The 21780-nt window shown below is 48.0% G+C and overlaps 2 pseudogenes; both read right to left on the bottom strand.

The window, feature by feature from the left end:
- Positions 1-3470: 3470 nt before the first annotated feature.
- Positions 3471-4428, bottom strand: LOC147982679 (uncharacterized; annotated as a pseudogene).
- A 10048-nt stretch (positions 4429-14476) lies between these two features.
- On the bottom strand, positions 14477-16220 carry LOC147982678 (uncharacterized; annotated as a pseudogene).
- Positions 16221-21780: the final 5560 nt, after the last annotated feature.

The following is a 21780-nucleotide window of genomic DNA, read 5'->3' as shown; positions in this document are numbered from 1 at the left end:
CGAGGGGAGGTGGCCCAGCTCCTGGAGTGGAAGCGGTCAACGAAGGGAGCATGCGTCGTCCTCCCTGCTCGAACGAAGCAGAGGAGGCGAACGGGGCGACGGGGCGGCGAAGATCCAAGGAAGGAGGCGGCTCGCGGCGGCGCTGAGATGGACTTGGTGGCGGGGAACCGGGCAGAGGCGATCGGCGTCTGGCGCGGTGCTACGCGCAAAGGAGGGTGCCGACCAGCGAGCAGTCAATGGGCACGCCGTGCGTCCCTTCAGGCGAAGAGCTTGGCGGCAGGGACGACAGCAGGGCGGGGCCGTCCTTCTCATGCAGGGGCGAAGCAGAGGCACGGCGGTCTCGAGCGGCAGCGGGCTCCAGGGAAGGCCGACGAGGTGCAGACGGGCGGATCCGGCTGGCCGGCGCCGGATCCGGGCAACGATGGCGCGGGCGGAGCTCAGGGGCTTCGTCAGTTCCCTGTGGAAGAAAGACAGGGAGGGATCATTCAGATAGAGAGAGCAGAGAAGGAGAAGGAAGCAAGGTGAGGGCAGGCGCGGCTTCGGTCGACAGGGAAGACGGGGCGCGGTCCAGGTTGCTGGGTGCGCCGACGGCAACGGCGCCATGGAGTGAGAGCAAACGGGAGGAGCTCGGGCAGGTGGTTGGATGGGGAATCGGTAGTGGATCGAAGGATTGGATCGATGGGGAAAACGAGGAAGGTGGCGGCGGCATGGGGATTGATGGATGGGACAGCTCCCCTAGGTTTTAGGGTCTGGTCTTTATATAAAAAGTGAATTTTTGGTAGGAGTATTTGGTCCCTCCGATCTTAATCGGATGGACGGGAAAATAGGTTAGGTAGCCCAAAGAGAAAAACGGAGACGTTTTGTAGACGTTTGGGGATGAACCGAATCCAATGGTGACGACTGTTCGGGTCGGGTCCGGGACAATTTCGGACGCGCACGTGAGGGGTTCGATGCACTGTGGAGAGAGGGTTTCGGACCGTGCGGTCGCATCGGACAACTCCGGAAGCGAAGAGGGGAAGGAGGATGGCCTAGGTGGGCCGTGGCGAGGCTGCGAGGGGGAGAAGAGAGAGGGAGGGCCCGGCATCTGTTTCCGGAGACCGAAAATGTCCGACGTTACACCGACTATAATGTCGCTATAGTTATCCGTTGGGCTATAGAACGAACTCCGAATGCGATGAAACTTGGCAGGCGGCTTACCTACAACATAACAACACCGCATGCCAACTTTCAACCCATTCCGAGAATATTTTCCGGCCACTTATAAAATAATATTTTGGACGTGCCGCGGGCGTGTGCAAGTGTGGCTGGGCTCAGAACAGACAACAGAAGGAACTGGGGGAACCCGGACGGATGCAGGTTTTGAAAACATGATGATGCAATGCACATAATGACATGATGAAATGCAACACGCAAGCAAATGACATGGCAACGGCAGCGAAAAACTGGACGACACCTGGCATATCGGTCTCGGGGCGTTACAAACCGATGGAACCATGTGCGGGGTGCTTGCTTGAGACCGTATAGAGATTTGTGAAGGCGACAAACGTGAGAGGGTACGTGAGGGTCAATGAAGCCAGAAGGTTGTTGACAATATACCGTCTCTTGGAGATCCTCATGTAAGAAAGCATTTTTGACGTCCAACTGATGCATGGGCCAATCCTTGGAGGTGGCAAGACTGAGTAAAACGCGAATGGTGGCAGGCTTGACCACGGGGCTGAAGGTCTCATCATATTCCACGCCCTCTCTTTGAGTGAACCCACGAAGAACCCATCGCGCCTTGTAGCGAGCAAGAGTACCATCCGGATTGAGCTTGTGACGATAAATCCACTTGCCAGTAACAACGTTCACACCTGCAGGACATGGAACCAAAGACCAAGTGTCATTCTGCATCAAAGCATTGTATTCATCTAGCATCGCATTGTGCCAATTAGGGTCCTTGAGTGCTGCTTTGTATGTGGCCGGAATAGGGGAAATGGCGGGAGAGGCGGTGAGGGAATAAATTTGCTTTGGCATGTGATAACCAGATTTGGAGCATGTGCGCATGGTGTGGGCGTTAGTGGGCGGCTCTACCGGAACTGATTTCTGTGGCAACTGGAGGGTACGGGGTGGAGACGTACACGGCGTCCCGGGATCAGTGGTAGGGTCGGTGGGGCTGTGGGCAGCGGGATGCACGGATGGAGAGGGGGATCCGGTTGGGATCTGGTCTATAGATGGGCGGGAGTTGCGCACGGAAGGAGAGGAGGATCTGGTGGAGATTGGTGTGGGGGACGCGGTAGTCTCGGAGTGGGGCGCGCCTCGTGCTGGAGATCTGGGTCGGGTCGAGGTGGGTGATGCGGTCGGCACGGAATGGGGCGCGCGACGCGGGGGAGTGTGGTGGGCAGCGGACGAGGTAGGTGGGGCGGGAGGGCAGAGGGGGATCAGGTGGTGTGGCTGCATGGGATCCGGTGTGCATGGGTGTGGTGTAGCAGGTTGTGCGGGATCTGTATAAGGAAAGCAGGATTCATCAAACACTACATGACGAGAAATTAAAACGCGACATGAGCTGAGGTCCAGGCAACGATAGCCTTTGTGCTCAAGAGGGTACCCAATGAAAACACACCGAAGGGACCGTGGGGCCAATTTGTGGGTGGATGTGGGGGAGGTGTTAGGAAAACATAGGCATCCAAACGCTCGTAGATGATCATAAGTGGGGTGCACACCAAAGAGGCGATAAAACGGAGTGAGAAAGTTAATGGGGCTGGATGGTTAGCGGTTTAGTAGGTACGTGGCGGTATGGAGAGCCTCAACCCAGAAGGGAGGGGGAAATTGGCTTGTATAAGGAGGGTGCGCACGATGTCATTTGTAGATCGAATGAGACGTTCCGCTTTGCCGTTTTGCGGGGAAGTGTATGGGCAGGAGAGGCGAAATGTGATGCCGTTGTTGGAGAAGTAGGTGCGAAGGGAAGAGTTGATGAATTCGCCACCGTTATCGCATTGGAGACATTTGATGAGAATGTGGAATTGAGTAAGCACATATTGGAAGAAGCGTTGGAGGGTGGGGGAGGTGTCGGATTTGCAATGCAAGGGAAAGGACCATGAAAAATGAGAGAAATCTGAGGTAGTATTGGTAGCCGGAGAAACTAGCAACCGGCGAGGTCCATAGGTCGCAATGTATTATTTGAAAGGGAGCCGTGGTACAATGTTGTGAGGAATTAAAAGGGAGCCGTGTGTGGCGTCCAAGCTGACAAGTGGCGCACACGGACTTAGCATTATTATAGGAATGAAGAAAATCACGAGAGAGCCGGGAGAAGGCAGCACGTCCCAGGTGGCCGAGCCGCTTGTGCCATGTGTCGCCATCAACAGTGAGAGAGAGCACCACAGAGCTGTGAGTAGAACCACCATGGAAGGGGTAGAGCGGTCCGGGGCTATTGGAGCGCAGCAGAGGAGCCTTGGTGACCAGATCCTTCACAAGAAAGCCAAAGGGGTCAAATTCTACCGAGCACCATTGCCGCGGCCTCGACCACAACCTCGGCCGCGCCCACGGCCGCCATTGCCACGGCCACCATCGCCACGGCCGCGATCTGGAGAGGAGCTGCGTCGCTGGCCGCCACGCCCGACGGAGGAGTCGTGGTCGCGGCCGCCGGAGGAGCCGCCGGGGTCCGAGGAGGAGGAACCGCTGGACCCGGCGTGGAGGACGAGCGCCGAGGTGCCCTCAAGGAGAGCGCGGTGCTTCATCTTGTCCTCGGCTGCGGAGAGGCAGGAGACGGCAGTCTCGAAGTCCGGCAGAGGCACCGTCTCGCTGATGAAGTCGCCGATCCCATGGAACGGCTTGGCGAGGCCGCTGAGGAGCTGATTGGTTAGATCATCTTCCTTGACAGCCTTACCAACGTCTTTGAGGGCGATGGCGAGGGATTTCAGACGACGCGTGTACTCTGGCGATGGAGAGATCGCCTTGGCCAAGGTTGTTGAACTGCCGGCGAAGCTGGATCGAGCGAGAGGCGCGGTTGGAGAGGAAGTAGCGCTCGATGCGGGTCCAGACGGCGAGAGCAGTGGAGTCGTCGTCGGCGACGATGTCGAGGAAGCCGTCCACGATGGTGGCATGGTACCACAACAGAACGGAGACGTCGGCCCGGCGCCATTCCGGGTCATCGATGTCTGGGTCGGCGTCCTCATCAATGTGGTCGAGGCCATTGTACTTGATGGCGACAGACCAAAAGAGATGGCGCCAGCGATGATAGTTGTCGAGAGCCGGATCGAGTTGAAAACGGATGTAGTTGGTGATGTTGCAGTTGTGAACAGAGAGGGGAGGGTGGTGGGAAAACGAGGAGGGAGCAATGGTAGAGAGGGAGCCGGCGAGGTTGGTGCCAAGGGCCGGTGCAGTTTGGCTGGAGGTAGAAGACAAAGTGGATGAGTTGGTGGCCGGCGTGGTGTTAGCCGCAGTGTCGGCCATGGTAGGCTCCGAAACCAAGTTGAAAGGAAGAATTACCCACGATAATCAATGATCTCATTCCATACCGAGATGGTTACAAATATAGAAGGGAGAGAGGGATTTGCGGTGGCATGCAGAGGCACGCGCAGGTGCATGCATAGCCACGATCTAACTACCCTAAGGAATAGGGATACACTGTTACATAGTTACAATGGATAGAATATACATGTACGTGTTATTCAACACGAATACAGGCAAAGCTCTTCCAAGTTCTCGAGAAGAAAAAAAAAGAAAGAGCGCAGAGATTATTTGGGTACGTATGTACTCCCACCGCCTTGCAACTCTTGGTATGTACGTAGCCCATCAGGGTTCAAACCTGGTGCTCGCGTTTATTCCTGAATTTATTTCAGGATTTTCGGTGATGTGCATTCAGTGGGAGGAGACGTCTCGTCGACGACGAGGTGCTTACGGTGACTTCGTAAATTTCAAGATGATGAGATGCTCATAAAGATAGGGTGTGCGTGTGTGCGTTTATAAGGGTGAGTGTATCCGTGTGTATATGAGCGCTTGCTTCTGTACTATGTTAATAAAAACGTAAGTTTGTTGGCGTAGCTGGTGGTGACACATGCATGCATAGTTGCGTACGTGTGAAACTGATATGTGTGCGTGCATGTGAATCAACTACCATTGCCTGCCTTCCCTCAATCAGAAAAATAGATGCATGCCAATAATACCGTACAATGTTTGTACATATGATAACAGGGGAAGTTCTCATATCATGCATCGATGATGGATGCTTACATTTCTATCTATCTACACCTGGAGCAGGAAATCTGCTAATCTATGATGTTGCTCGTCCTGAAACCCCTCTTGGCACTCTTTGATGAGAAAAACAGAAACCATAGCAAGGCCGAACGCAAAGCCCGCACAAAGAAACATCGCGATAAACACCGTCGCCGTGTAGACCAATTCCTTCTCGCATTTAATCGCCGCGTAAAAGTAAGCGAAAAAACCAAAGACGGCGCCGGCGGTGACGAGGACGATGAGGGTCAACCTGGTATGCTGTTGTGGCTCCGCCACCACCGCCACCGTCGCGGCATCGTCACCGCGGATCCTGTACCTCATCAAGTAATCTTCCACCTTTTCTATCCACACCGAGATCATGGGGCGTCGCGTGAGGTCCGCCTCCGCCATGGCGATGTCCTCTATGTCCGCCATATTATACACCAAGTAATCAACCTAGGTTTATCGGTTTCTCTTTTCTTTTTTTTTTTGTGTGGGAAATATTTCTAGGTTTCTAATAAGAGAAGATAAGAAGAGGGGGAATAAGAGGGAGTACCGTATAGGTACCTGTGATCTCGAGTTAGGGATCCGTGTTCGTGCCCGTCGGTCGGCCGCTGGAAACGTTTGTGACGAGGACTGGACAGATCGATGGTGATGAACCACAGCACATATTTTGAACAAAGATAATACTACCGTAGTAGGATTATGTATTACTAGTAGTTTTTTTTAGCATCAGTACATACATAAGCGCTCATATATACGCGTATACACTCACCCCTATGAACGCACACACGCACACCCTACCCCTATGAGCACCTCCGAGACCGTAGGCGCCTCGTCGTCGACGGAAACGTCTCCTCCCACTGAAAGCGCATCGCCGGAAATCCTGAAATAAATCCAGGAATAATGAGAGCACCAGAATTTGAACCCTGGTGGGTTGGGGATACCAATGTCCACCTAACCATCTCAACCACAGGTTGGTTTGCATGTATTACTAGTAGTTAGGAGAAACGCAGGTACTTACATGGAGCGAGCCGACCCTAACTTCCCATCTAGTAAAAGGTACGCAATGCACACAGCGAAAAAAAGAAGCCGGATGTAATTGATATCTTCGCGATATTAATATATTCCCCTTATCGAAAAAAGGTACGCAATGCAGATCTTCTCGGATAGTACTCAATGTTAATTTAAGCCATTTTCCTTTTTGAAAAGGAAAATCCTTTAACCCAACCTGCAGATTTTTTTTTCCACTTTTTTGAAAAGGAGGTCCAAAACCTCGGCCTCTGCATTTATAGATGCACACGGTCATCTTTATTAAATTATCAATAAAGGTATGACAAAAACATACATCAAACAATGTGAAGCCACCATCCACACCTACAAACACGACAATGGGGGATGACATCGCGCCCCACCATCTAGAACCGGGGTCATTGCCGATCCGCCAGCATGACGTACTGGGAGCAACCACTCGGTGCACCTGACCCAAAGCATACACCGCATGCACAGGCTTTAGAAGCTGCCATAACCATCGAACCGCTGACCCATCTTCAGAAAAGAGGTCCACAATATCCTTGCCAAGCCGGTCAGTTGACGCCGCCATGGCGCCAAATAGCACCACCGCCCTGCCCCCATCCATTAAGACACATCGGTTGCCGAGTCTCTGCTGCACCATGCCACGGAGACCCGCCGTCATCGATGTGGTAGATGCCACGCTGCTTCACCTCCAGATGACTTGAGCAAGCATCTACTCCAAAATGATGCCCTCATGAGGGAAGATGACACCAAAAGCGTCGTCATTGTTCGTCTTGGAAGACCCAGATTGCGAGTTTCCCCTCCAAATAGCCCAAGCGAGGAGTTGATGACTGCAGTGAAGATGCCTTCAACAAGGTAACGACGCATTAGACGCCGACATCGCCCGCATGCCATGACCAAAGTCGGAGATTGGTTTACACCGGCAGCCACTTCTTCCCAACTCGCAGCCCTGATGTCGTCGTCCCTTGAAACAACCACCCACGCCACACTGGAGTAGCCATGAAGCAGGAGCCACCTTGTCGTCGCCTCTGATGGAAGAACAGGGCCTGCGAGCACGACTTATATCGCTGCAGGACCGGAGCAAGCTGAATTATTCCATCACCCCCTCCATAAGCACCGCACACCACCACCATGAGACACACGCGAGGACACTATAATCTCCCCGTCACTCCAGCCGGATGGCACGCCATAACCATAGCATGCGTTTCTGACGAACCTCTCTGACACCCCCGTCATTGGTATTCATGTGGCTTCGCCCGCGATGTCCTCAGGAGGCGACGAGAGGGAAGATCGGGACAAGGAGGTTGTGTACTCAGGGATCCACTGGTGCGATGGAGACTGCTTAGTTGATGGCAGCGGACAACCGGCTGGCTACTGGCTCTTGCAAGCCTCCTCGCGAGCCCACCGGTCATGAGAGATCGTGCGTCTCTCGTCTCTAGAACATGTCCGCCCAGGCGAAGTTGCTGCAAGCGCGCCTAGGTGTTTTCGTCTGAGCGTCCATTCCACGACCTGTTGTTGGTCCTTGCAGCATTCCACTCCCCTCTCCGAGATCTCAACCAACCGCCTTGGGGAAAGGATAGGAGTTGTTATCCAACCGGATCACAAAGGCATCACTCGGTGACGTGGATCTAGCGGCCTGGTTTCGGTAGGTTGCGCAGGGTGCTTGCTGCAATACTCTTTCCCCTTGGTCTGGATTGTGGATGTCTTGGACCTAGGGCTCACTCGTAGGCGGAACAAATCTAGGCCTGAGATGGGTCGAGGCTCGTGCTCTGGATAGGGCTGGTTGGGCTCCGTCAGGGTGGTGCATACAGGCAGCGAGGTTTCGCTCCTCACGGGCATAGTGCAAGGTGGCGGTTGTCGTAAAAAATCTACATCATCGGGCAGATCTATGCCGATTGCCATGGACATGGCATCGTGGGACCATGTCTGGGCCAAGGCTACCAGGATATGGTCGGGGCTTGGAGGTTGTCGGCAGTCACTAGATTGTATCCCCCCCCCCCCCCGCGGTCCATCGGGGCTGGCTAGTGACGTAGGCGTGGGCGCTTTCGACCATGGAGGCGTTGACCCAGACTCAGTGGATGATGTCGGTCTCGGAGTGGAGGGGTGCCTCTGCTCCTCCAGCCGCGTTAGTGCACTATGAAGTGGGCGGTTGGTGATGTTGCGGACTTTGGATGCCGAGGCGGCGGCTTCAGAAGGCTGTCCGCATGGTTGGCTCTCCGGCAGGCGCCGTGTTGGCAGCATAGTTTTAAATAGCCGGCTATAGCCCAGCTATAGCTGTTTGAGCATGTTGCCGCTATTTGATTTCATGTACAATTTGCCGCTATAGCCTTGCTATAGCCCCGCTATAACTGTTTTTAAGGGTTGCCGCTATATATCATAGCTTGCTATTGAAAACATTGGTTGGCAGTGGTGGCTTTCCCCCTTGGTCATGTGGGCAGCGAGAGGTGGAGAGGCGGTAGCTCGTGCGTGCTCTTTGTCTCTGGTGGCGACGCCCAATCAAGATTTAGAGTTCTTAACTCGTCACACTTGTCTTGGAGACCTCGTGGTGGCACGGCGTAAGCTTCTGAGCGAAATCTCCGCGCTTTGTTCCAGACGACGACGCCGCCGCTTGCGGGAGACACTTTCTTCTTGAAGAAGTTGTTTGTGGTGCTTCTCTTTGTGTCTCGTTCCGTGGGAAATCCTTTGTCCAGTGTGGACTCAGTAGCGGCGAAGCTTAGCGCCGTTCTTGCTCCTCGGGACGTTGTCGTGAAGTTTAGGTGTTACAAGCTGTAGCATGGCGTTATTCTTTCTGTGCTTTCTTTCGAGCAGCATGGTCATGTGGGTCCTGCATGATGCGGCTATCCTGAGATCGCTATTCTTTGCGGACTACCTCATCGGCATGTATCGTTTGACTGTGTACTTTGTTTCGGTTGTTGCTTTCTATATGATGCGGAGCAAAATCAGAGAGAGAGAGAGAGAGAGCTTAGCTGCAACTTTGAGCAGCGTAGACACATATGTCATGTGTTTCCTTCACATCTAGCCATTGTCGGCGAGGCTCCACTGCGCCACACCGCTTATATAGGTTCATTGACGAGCTTGAGATGATTAAGGAGGTGCCAGTCCACAAGCTATCTTTTGTTTCATAAATAGGTTCATCGATGAGCTTGAGATGAGTAAGGAGGTGCCAGCATCAATCGCTCATGGACAGCCATCCATTCATTGCGTCCATGTGCAGAGATAGAGATGGAACGATTCCTGGGAAGCAGTGCACTTGTCTTAGAAGGCATGGATCATCCGGTAGTGTTTGAGGCCATGGCATGCAGGCACGCATTGGCAATGGTAGAAGATTTTCACCTCCACCGTTTTTTCATTGCTTCTAACGCCAAGCGGGTGATTGGTGACATCCAGATTGGTAGTTGAGGCGACAATGGAGCCATTATTAGTGAGATCAAGTTACAAGCGTGTTTATCTGAATGTAATTTCACTTTTGAAGGTCGTGTTGCCAATGCCAGATCGTGCCCTGGAAGCCATGGAGCACAGCCGCCGCATCTCGCCTCCTGCCGACAGCCGCAGCACCGGGTAGAATGAGAAGGTCCACGAGTAGCTGGCATATGAGGAAGATCCATCAACTGAACCCAGCACATCCATCAACAGGGCTGCGCAAGGAGGATCCCGCGAGCGAGTCGGCGCTGGCAGGCTTTGCCCAGCGGCGGTGAGGGGAGATGAAGAGAAGGGAGTGCGGTCGGCAGAGATTAGGTTCCGCCCATGCTGCCCATCTCTTGAGAGGTCACTGGATTCGTTTATGTATTTCCTTTTAAAGTACAGTCTTACTAAGTCTTAGCCGATGCTATATTCGTGAGATCGATTGTTTGGATACCGAGTATGTACATAACCAGATTTTCTTAAACATAATTTTATTATAACCACCTAAAAACTTTTTTGGCTTATCCAACCAAACCGTGGATATGTATAACTGAGATCTACAAATTCTCAAAAAGTGAGGTTATAGAAAAATGACTAATATATACGTTTTTGTATAAACTCGTTTCTATATACTGCACCCCTGTGCCGTCCGATAGCTCACACGGCCTTATTCGGGCAAGCAACATCGACGGGTTCAGAGGCGCCTTCGTTGGCATCTTCCTCGTCGACCTCGTCGTCTCCACCATGACCGGCAACGAATCGCTCGGCTTGGCCGCTACTTGGCCATGCCCTGTAGCCGCCGCTTGGCTGCAGGACGCCATGGACGTGAAAAGCATGCGAGTCCATGACAATGAGAGGAGACGCGAGGCAAAAAAAAAAAACATAACTGTGTACCCTATTTTCTCGTCCAAACAAGGAACTGTATGTACTTCTCTTTACCGAAAAAGTGGTGAAAACCGGTTTTCCTAAAAATCATACCAAAAACACGTTTTCCCAAATCTCTCATCTAATTCTGCATGTAGATTTCCTTTTCAGTTTTTTTTTTCATTTTCTCTCTTGCATGTAATGTCACTCGACTGAGACTTGGTTAAATCTCGGTTGAATGAGACCTGGCCACACCCTATAAAATACAAATGTCCCGTCACCTCTACATTCATGTATTCTTTTTGTTTCTACCTCGGCGGGTCGACGCCCAACTAATGCCTTGTCCATGGCCTGCATCAGCAGCCAAGACAAGACCATGTTATTAGGGATACTGAACTCAAAAGAGTCAGCCACATCACTCCAAACCTGTCTGGCAACTACACATTCAAAGAAAAGGTGGCAAACTGATTCCTCCTCATCACAGTATAAGCATTTTAAGTTATCCACCACCCTTCTTTTGTTCAAATTATCTCTGGTGAGAATTTTATTATTAAAAGCTAGCCACAAAAAGACTAGATACCTGTGAGGTACAACAATCTTCCAAAAGTTTGTCCAGACAGGAGTAGAAACCCCACCCCAGTTAATCATGAAATAAAAGGATTTGACCGAGTATGTCCCTGATGCTTCTAATAACCAAACAGGTTGGTCGTCCTCGTTAGTCAGGGTTTTGGTAGAGATGACTCGGATCAGGTCACACCATCTCTCCATAAATTCAACCCCCACACATCTACTGAAAGTAAGTTTTATATTGAGGCCATCCCACACCTCTGAAACTGAACACTGTTGTTGTTGGCAGATTTCATAAACCTCCCAAAATTGTGTTTTCAAGGAAGGATCCCCCACCCAGGTGTCGTCCCAGAAGCTAATTTTATCACCATTGCCTAAGTTCCATTTAAAAAAAGGTCTTATCCCTTCAAAATCCCAAGTAACACCCTTCCAAAAAGGTGACCCCACTCTCTGTTTGGACCACAACAAATTAGGTTTGTTGGTTCGATACTTATGATCTACCAATCTAACCCAATCTTTATCACTATCCATGAAATATCTTTTAGCCCAAGAAGCCAGCAAAGCCATGTTAAATTCTCTTAAATTGGGTACCCCCAAACCACCAAAATCTTTTTTCTGTGAAATTAGGCCCCAGTTAGCAAGATGGTATTTATGGTCATCCCCCAGGTTCCCCCAGAAGAAATGAGCCATCTGTGAAATGATAGCATTAATTGCCCATTTAGGAAATTTAATAACAGACATCAAATACATAGGTATACTAGCAATACAGGCTTTGAGGAGAACCAACTTTGCCTCATAGCTAAGTAGTCTCCCCTTCCAACCACAAATTCTTTTAATAATCTTGTCTATGATGTATTGAATGTCTTCCCTCCTCAGCTTGAGGTAGTGCGGAGGAACCCCAAGATATTTAAGGGGGAAATCCCCCAACTTACAACAGAAAATTTGGGATAAAAGTTTAGCATCATCTTCATTCATATTAATTGGAACCACCTCACACTTGTCATAATTAATTTTCAACCCAGAAAGGTTTTCAAAACATGCTAGTAGCCATTTTAAGTTTCTAACATAGTCAGGTTTAGGATTTAGGAAAATGATTGTGTCATCAGCATACTGTAAACATATCAGCCCCTGTGGGATGATATGAGGAACAATCCCAGCAATTATGTTATTGTTGACAGCTTTAATCAGCATATGAGAGAACACATCGGCTACCAAGTTGAAAAGCATCGGGGAGCTCGGATCTCCTTGTTTGAGCCCTTTTCCCCCTACAAAGTAAGGGCCTAGAACATCATTAATCTTGACACTGAAAGAGCTTTGTTGCAAAATGGAGAGGTTCCACCGAATCCACTTAGCTCCAAAGCCCCTAGAGGTTAACATTTCTACTAGGAAATCCCAGTTCACACGGTCGTAGGCTTTTTCATAATCTAACTTAAGCACAATCCCAGGGTCTCTTGATTTGTGAACTTCATGTATGGCCTCATGGGCAGTAACCACACTCTCAAGGATAAACCTTCCTCTCACAAAAGGAGACTGACATGGCGACAAAAGCCTATGGCCCACAGGGGCAACCCTATTTGTCATAGCTTTACTAAAGATTTTCACAGAGCAGTTACTTAAACAAATGGGCCTGAATTTCCTCATCTCTTTGGCATCTGGTTCTTTAGGAATAAGAGTAACAATAGAGTAATTTAGTCTCTGGATATCTAAAACCCCATTCTCAAAATCCTTCACCAGAGCCATAAAATCCCCTTTGATAACCTCCCAAAAGTGTTGATAGAACAGAAATGAGAGGCCATCAGGACCAGGGGCCCCATTAGCATAGGAGCTCATAATAGCTTCCTTAATTTCCTCTTCTGAAAATGGCCTCTCAAGCATGGTGTTTTCTGTATCTGTCACAAGCTCTTCCTCAGACCAAAAATGGTCATCTAAATGAACATTGGGTCTGGGTTCATATCCAAAGAGGTTTTTATAAAAGTTGGTAGCAACTTCCAGCATGTCTTTAGTGGAGTATACAGGTCCATCTGGACCTTCTAAAATGGATAGTTGGTTTTTCCTCCTTCTTTGGTTGGCAACAGCATGAAAATATGATGTATTCCTATCTCCCTCTTTGATCTTCCTATCTCTAGATCTCTACCACATGGCAATTTCCTCTTTTTTCCAAATCTCCTCGAGTTCTCCCCTAATTTGTTTCATCCTGAGGATATCCCCAGCATCAGCTCTATTTTTCTCAGAAAAGACATCTAAGATATCAAACTCCTGAAGTAAATCCTTCTTTTTTTTTCTTCATAGCAGCTTCCAGGTTAATACTCCAACCCTTAACAAGTTTCCTAAATAGCTTGGTTTTAAATTGCCAGGTCCCAATAGCTGTTGTAAATGGTGAAGGTGTGGCCCAAATTTTCTCTACCAAGGCTTGAAAATCTGGTTGCTCAAGCCACCACTTTTCAAATTTGAAAGGTCTGGCTGAGTTACACATACCTACACCAGAGTCTAGTAAAATTGGGGCATGATCACTTCCCACCCTAGGTAGAGCACACAATGTGGTGAGAGGGAAGTGACTATCCCAATTAGTGGCAGAGAAAACTCTGTCAATAGTGGCAAAAATGGGGTTGTCCTGATTGTTACTCCAGGTAAAAACCCTGTTTGACAGCTTATATTCCATTAGACCCCACTTATTTATCCAATCATTGAACAAGAATGCCCAGGAAGTATTAATATTGCCAGAGGTTTTCTCCTTAGCCTCCCTGATCAAGTTAAAGTCCCCCCCAAACAGAACAGGGTAGCATAATCCATCCATACATTCATGCAATTCAGCAATAAAGTCCAGTTTGTCTACAGCATAAGCTATCCCATAAACCACAATTAGATGCCAGCAGAAGCCATCAGATTTATTTTTTAAAGATAAAATAATACAATATTTCTTAATACTAACATCCAGGACTTCAAAGCAAGTGGTTTTGGTACCCACAAGGATACCCCCAGCAGAGCCTACTGCAGGCAGCATATTCCACTCATAAGCAGTGGAGCCAGCTAGGGTATTGAGGAATGAGTCAGATAAACTTTCCCTCCTAATTTCTTGAAAACCTAAAAAATCAGGCTTATACTTGTGAACTAGGTCAGACAGGCACTGTAATTTCCCTTTTTGGCCTTAAACCTCTAATGTTCCAAAAGATACCAATCATGGAATTTTAAAGGGATGTGTTAGACTAAAAAGTCCACCTCTCACAGCATCCCCTGAGTCACCCACAACACCAGCAGTGCCCCCTGGTGTGTTTGTGCAGGGAATGTCTTTTTTTGGAGTATAAACTCTAGCATAAGCATTAATCTCAGAATCTAAATTGTCAGGCAGAGAAATTTCAGGGTTCTGGGAAGCAAACATAAGGCATTTTTCAGTCTCACTTCTAATGATATCACTAATAATCTAGTTTTTTTTCATGTCATTATCAACAATCTTAATATTAACTGCAGTAGCATAGGCCTCTAAATTAGATGTTGATTCAGTGGTGAACGACTTACTTTTAAAAGTAGGGGGAATTTCCAGGTTTTTCTTCCTTTTGTAAGCAGCAGTTTTCTCCATGATGTTTTGCCTGTTGTGTACCCTAGCACTTTGTCTTGGAGCAACAATTGGCCCCCCACTTGTTCTTGGTTGTTGGCTTTTCACTCAGAGCCAACTCCTCCATGAGCCCCAGCATCTTCAGACCACTGGCCACCGGGCCTGCAAAGGTGCCCATCTCTTCTTCTGATTCAGCAGCATCACTGGCAGTATCAGATGCAGAATCTTCCAATTCTTCTAGCAGACCAGAGCAATAGGCTTTTTGAGCAGACATGGGGGAAGTGGCAGTAGCAGCTCCACCTGAAGGCGCAACAGACGAACTGACATCATTGTTGTTGTTGCTGGGAGTGCCAAGGGTCTTGATTGCCTCAGAGAAGGGTATGGGAGAGCACATTCTCTGAGTTTTAGTTTCTTCCTCAGGTTTCTTGTCATCTTTCACAGGATAGACACATGCCTCTAGCAGAGCAGCAGGATGGAAGGTAGCACCATCATCATTTGCCTTTTTCCTAACTGGGGTTTTTGAAGCCCTGTTGGCCAGATCCAGGTCATCAATGGGCTCCTCTCCATCATCCAGGATGTCCTTGTCCAACTCTTCATCATCATTTGCTTTGTTGTCATCGTCCACAGAAATGTCAATAGGTCCATTGTCATCATTAGGATCATCAGCCCCTATCTGATCAAAACCTTCCACTGTAAATGACAAGATATATAGTTTTTTCCTTATCTCCATGATCCGTTCAAATGGGATCTTAGTTGGATCCCTGCATGCAATCTTGACTCTCACCTTCTCATAGAAACTCTTCATTAAGCCGTTCCAATCCACATCAACCAAGATTCCAAAGCAAGATGCAATCTGTGATAGGACCTTCCACGTACACCATTTAGATGAGAGCCCCTCAATAATCACCCAAGCTTCAGTAAGTTCGCTGAATGGGTCGATTGCACCGGTCCACTTCTCAACAGACACAGAAACTCCATCGATAGGCAAGTCAAAGGCAGGAAACTCAATCAACTCTTCCACATCTTTCCAGGGTGGGAATCTGACCAGGAACTTTTTCTCTGTCAATGGCCTGATCTGCCATGTCCATTGCTTGTTTTTGCAAAATATGTCAGACAAGTTCTTAACCAAATCATATTTGTTGATTTCACCTTTCATAACCCATACTTCACCACAGTTACTGAAATTAAGCCAATTCGCTTCACGACCCACAGGAGCGTCGATGTGATAGAATCCCAGACCCAAAGCAGAGCTGCCGAAGAATGTGGCAACTGGGTGAGGTTGCGCTCAGGCCGCGCAATTGTTAACATTGTGCCCCTCCAGGCCACAGATGAAGCAGATCTTCTTCTGGATGCAATTGCCGACGTAGTGACCAAGACCTCCACAGGTAAAGCACACCATGTCCTTGTATTGCTCGTCGAAGATCTGCACCGGTGGGGTAGGAGGGATTGGTGGTGGGGGCGCTGCCACCACCGCCTGCGCAAGGGGGGCAGCCCCTTTGCCAGGCGCGGCAGCAGCACGCGTCCCCCCGGCGGCTTGACGACGGCCCGGGTTCTTCTGTGGAGCCGGAGCACGCTATTTCAGCCTCCCAGTCGGTGCACTCTTGTCCGCCATGACCGCCTGAGCAAAGGATTTAGATCCACCCCCAGTTCCCTCTCTGATGATCTTGAGCTGCGTCGGGGGAGGATCAAACGGGCGGAGATGCTTGATAGGGAATAGATCAGATGGAGAGAAACATCCGGAGCGAGCTAGATCTTTCTGGAGCCATCCTAGAGTGGTGGTGGGTTTGTTGGGTGGAAGAGGGCGAGGCTGGTGACGGCGGGGGGAGGGAATGGACCAGAGCTTTCAAAAACCCTAGAGATAGTCTCATCTGCGTCGTCGTGAACAGAAGGCGTATTCGCCAAAGGCGTTTTCACCCTCCCGCACCTAATTGGTGGGAGCGACGTGGCAATGGGGCCCACGCCAATCTGACTGGGTGATCTCTGTCGCACCACAGGGGAACAATCCCCCAACTCCGGCGACCTGGACCTCGCCGCCAATGACAAATCTCGATTCGCCGAGCACAAGCTCTGTTTAATCCCCATCGATTTCAATACCATCGTCGACTGCAAGATCGCAAGACATACTTGTTTCCTTGGGATACAAATCCCCTCCCGTAACCTTGAACGAGCGACCAGTGGAACCTCGCCGCGTTCTCCGAACCACGGCGGCTCCAGCGTGCCGCGGCGAGGCAGTGGAGTCGCCCCACCCGTCTCCCTTCTCATGCGCTCGGCGGAATCACATACAGATCAAAATTAGTGAATCTATATTCTAAAATATATCTATATACACCCGTGTGTGGTAGTTAATTTGAAACCTCTAAAAAGACTTATATTTAGAAACGGAGGGAGTATATACTAGTGAAACAAACTTGCATATATGTGTGATAACAAAAGGGGAGGAGAGGCCGACTACGCATGGATGATTATAACTACCTAATAATTAATACAGAAGCTCTATATATCTACAACTGGAGCAAGAAATCTGTGAGCTTATCTTGCTCAACTTGAAACCCACCCTGGCAGTCTATGATGAGAAAAGTAGAAACGCCTCCAAAGCCGACCCCAACGAAGGCCAATACAGGTATCATACCCGTCGCCGTGTAGGAGCTGGGGTCGTTCCTGTATATAAACGCCACGAAGAAGGCAGCGAACAACGCGACGACTGCGGCGACGGTGACGAGGACGATGAGGATCAACCTGGTATGCTGCTGTGGCTCCGCCGCCACCGCCTCCATCGCGGCGTCGCCACCGCCGGTCCTGTATCGGAGGAAGTAATCCTCGAGCTTCTCCATCCACACGGACAGCGAGGACATGGGACGTCGTGGGAGGTCCGGCTCGGCCAGGGCGACGTCCTCTATGTCGTTTGCCATATTATGTAGCTGAAGCCAGCCCCTCGATCGGTCTTCGGCCTGAGGGAACTAGACGATCGATGATGATGATGATCTAAGTTGACCGGCCACGTTTGTGGGACGAGGACAGATCGCCCAATGTGCAAATATTATTTTTAGTTACAACAAACGTGGTATGTAACACGTACGCTTTAGAATACGTACTGAGATCGGTTTACCGGAGAGATCTTGACAGGCAAGGAAACTAGTTTAAACTAGATTACAATCCTATCTCTATTGCCGCTAGATCCTTCTATAGATAACAAAAGAGTGCAAAGTTGTTACATCGTCGGATACTTTCGGATGTCGAACCAGGCGAGCCTTGGTACACTAATGAAAAATCACATGTTGCCGTGTATCTTAAAGTAAGCCGGGTGCCAAAACACGAGTAAGCCAAGACTAGTTCCAAGTACACACAGTAAAAAAAAACACTCAGCTTATGTAAGAGTAAGCGAGAGTCCGGTTTAAAAGTTCTCGGCTTACACAACATTCCCGGCATAAATTTAAAAAGCACTCGGATTACATAGGTCTCTCGGCAACGTTTGCTGCACATGGCCGCACTCGGCGCACTTAAAGGCTAGCGCACTCATTGTTGGTATAAGCCGACTACGCTCCCTCGATACTCGGCTTATGTTTGCATTGTTCTTTTAAAAAAAAGGGAAAACCATTCGCCTCCCTTCGTAAGCTGAGTGGCCGTGAAAGAACACTCGGTTTATGTCTGCATTATATGTACCACCCCAAGTAGTCCCATGGTTTCAAATCTAGTCTTCGCCGCCCTTCGCCCCGAAAGCTCACCGGCGGCGCCTTCTACCGCTACGCGCCTGCCGCCGCCGCCCTCATCTATACACATTTAACATTTTTAGTTGCTTGATAAACATTTTTTAGATATTTGTTCAACATTTTTTTTAATTTTTGATTAACTTTTTTTCATCAATTTTTTAATACACAGTAAACATTTTTTTCTATACGCATTTAACATTTTTTTCAAATGCTTGATTAATATTTTTTCGACATTTTTTCAAATGCTTGCCTTTTTTAAATACAATGATCAAAAAATCTTCATTTTTTAATACAGGGTCAACATTTTCAACACACATATAACTTTTTTAAATACTTTTTAAAGTTTTTCCTAATGCTTCATTAACATTTTTTAAATATATTATCAATTTATTTCTTACGCATTTTGTATTTTTGCATACTTTTTCATATGCGTGATATACATTTTGTCTATACACATTTAACATTTTTCATAGTCTTAGTTAACTTGGTTCAAATATTTTATTCAAAGTTTTTATGTAATATATATATTTAGAATATTTTACATTATTAAAATTTTAAAAAATAAAGTAAAAAACAGATAATAAAACGTCAAAACAAAACAGAAAAAAAAAAGCGAGGCTGTGGCCTGGCGTACGCCTGGGCCGATTTATCTGGGGCTGCAGTCCGGGCGACGGTCCCCTAAGGCCTCGCTCCAAGCGTGACATAGGCGCTCCCGCCCTGAAAAAGGAAAGTGGCGCTCAGCCGCACAGGAGCGGCCCGTGGCTGATTAAGCAACACTCCCTCACTCAAAACAAATAGGTTCGCATCATAGCTTCGTTCGCTCGCTGCTGTTTCACAAAAAAAGACCGCCCCTCGTTTGCGGCTTTTAATATATTCATGATATAATATATTCATGGAATTATTAAATGTTCGTGGATGCTAAAAAAATACACCAAATTGTAAAAAAGTTCAGAAAAATAAATAGAGTTGCCAATTTTGAAAAATATTTAACATTTTGGAAAGAACTTCTAAATTAGAAAGAGATCAAGAATATGATTTTCCCATGAATTACAGAAAGTTACTTGTTTGAAAAAAGTTCACAAATTAGTGAAAAAGTTCACATAAATTGAAAAACTTCTCGAAATTGAAAAAATTCACATAAAATGAAAAAGTTCATGAACTTCAGTTTTCATGAAATTGTAAAACATATCCATGAATATAAGTAAAATTTCATGAATTCGAAAAAGTCACAAATTTTGAAAAAGTTAGCAATTTGAAAATAAAAATAAAAGGCCGTTTGGATGCTTCTCCAAGCCCCGCAAACCTAAACAAAACCATAGAGATTGGTTACACCACTAAAGAGCAGAGGACCCGCCCTCGCCGCTGGGTAACCCCTCTCCGCCCGTCCTCGCTGCGCCATCACCGGAGGGCCGGCCAGATCCGTTCCGCCCCCAACCCCCCTCCAGATCCGCCCAGATCCATCTCCTTGTATGCGGCACTACCTCCCCACCCGTTTTCGCTGTGCCGCCGCCGGAGGGGGGGGGCAGCTTGCTCGTGCCGCGCCACGGGAAGACGAAGGCGGGACAGATCGGCCACTGCGCGCGCTCCCTCCCCCCCCCCCCCTTGCCCCCGCGTTGCGCAGCTCCTGCGTGGGCGCCCTCCCTCCAAGCTACTGCACTCTGCCGGTCCGGCGATGACCGCCGTGTGACTGCCTTGGCCACAGGGCGCCGTCCCCAGCAGGTCTCCCTCCCCCTCCGTGCGTGGCCCAGCCCTGCTGGTGCTGCTGCCCTTGGATTGGGTGCGGGATCTGCGGCCGATCGCAAGGGTGTCCGCGACATGCCTTCCTGCTAGGGACGGCTCCCTGTGGCCGTTCGCAAAGCTTTTTTTTTGAAAAATTTAAAACATCAGAACATTTTTTGCAATTCCTAAATTCTTTCTGAACCAACAATATTTTTTAAATTTAGGAAATAAGATTTTTTTTGAAATTCCTGAACGTATGTGCAGTACCAATTGTTTTATGAAATCATGAACAAATTTTGAAAATGAGAACATTTTTTTAAATCCTTGAACATTTTTCAAACACAAAAATAATTTTAAATCATGAACAACTTTCAAAAAAAATTGAAACATAAACAATTTCTGAAATTGGGAACAAATATATAAATCAAGAACATTTTTTGAAATTACTGGAATTTTTTTAAAACATAATTGTTTTTTGAAAATTGTGAACAAAATTTTGAACACATGAAAATTTTCTGAAATTTGGAACTAATATTTATAAATGTGTAATAAAATAAACAGGAAAAAGAAAAATAGAAAAAAAGAGAAACGAAAAAGGAAAGGAAATAGGAAGAGAAAAAGAAAAAAAAGAAACAGAGAGAAAAATAGAAAATAAAAAAGGAAAATAGAATGACCGGTCCAGGAACCTTCTAGAAGATTCCCAAAAGCTATAAAAACCTCTGGGAAACCTCTAGAAGATTCCTAAAACGGAAACCTTCTACTTACTACTGATGGGCCGTCCCAATCGCTCGCTCGCTCGTATCGCTCGACAATTTGACGGAAAATGCGTCAAATAGGGATTTTCGGTAGATCCTGTTTCACGCTCGTGAGTCAAAACGTCGTGGCTACCCCCACCTAGGTGTCGTTTTTTCCCTATTTGTACTCATATTTTTTCAATTTTGTACGGAATTCCAAAAATATTTTTAAAAATTTAGTTTACATCTTAACAAATTTCCGCGTTTCAAAAAATGTTCACATTTTTAAATAAAATTCTTAATATTTTAAAAATTAAATTATGTTTCCCAAATTATGTTCACTTTTTTTAAATGTCTTCACAATTCAGAAAAACACTAAACGGCTATCACAAAAATATTCAACGTGTCTTCAGAAAATTTTCAGCTTATATAACAAAAATGCTCAATGTATATTTATAAATGGTTCATCATATAAAATAATAATAAATGTTTAGAATTTCGAAAGACAAATTCATCTGTTCAATAATTTTTCTTGTTTTCAAAGTTTGTTTGTCATTCGAAGCTTCTCCAAGCCTCGCAAAGCTAAACAAAACCAGTTGCAGTCCCGCCAACCCCTGCCGACGTGGTGACTCCGACCGACTTTGGCTTACTCATGTTCGTTTTTAGATACATGGCTATGGGATTGCTCAGCCTCAGGCCAGGGAGAAACCCCAACAAGGCTTGCCGATGCTGGCAGCGGTGGCATCTGCGGATGTCGTTTCCTTCTTGGAGGCGATGTCAAGGCCCTCGGCTGCGCCCCTCTTCGAGCTCGGGGGAAACCCTAGGTCCGGTTCCTCCGGATCAAATGGCGACAGCGTCTCGACGTCGTCCTCCTTCTTGGAGGCGCCATCTTGCTCGCTCGTTGTGTCCCCGGTTTTAGTTCTCGAGATGTTTATGTTCTAGTTGGTTCGGCGTTGCCACTCTTGGTTCGTGTTTGGTAGGTTTAGTTGTGATGTATCCTCTCTTGGGTCGA

This window comes from Triticum urartu, chromosome 2A, assembly GCF_056163025.1.
Source record: "Triticum urartu cultivar PI428250 chromosome 2A, HENAU_Tu73, whole genome shotgun sequence".
Taxonomy (NCBI): Eukaryota; Viridiplantae; Streptophyta; class Magnoliopsida; order Poales; family Poaceae; genus Triticum; species Triticum urartu.
The sequence above is the reverse complement of the archived record's forward strand: the minus strand, read 5'-3'. Positions and strand labels throughout refer to the sequence as shown.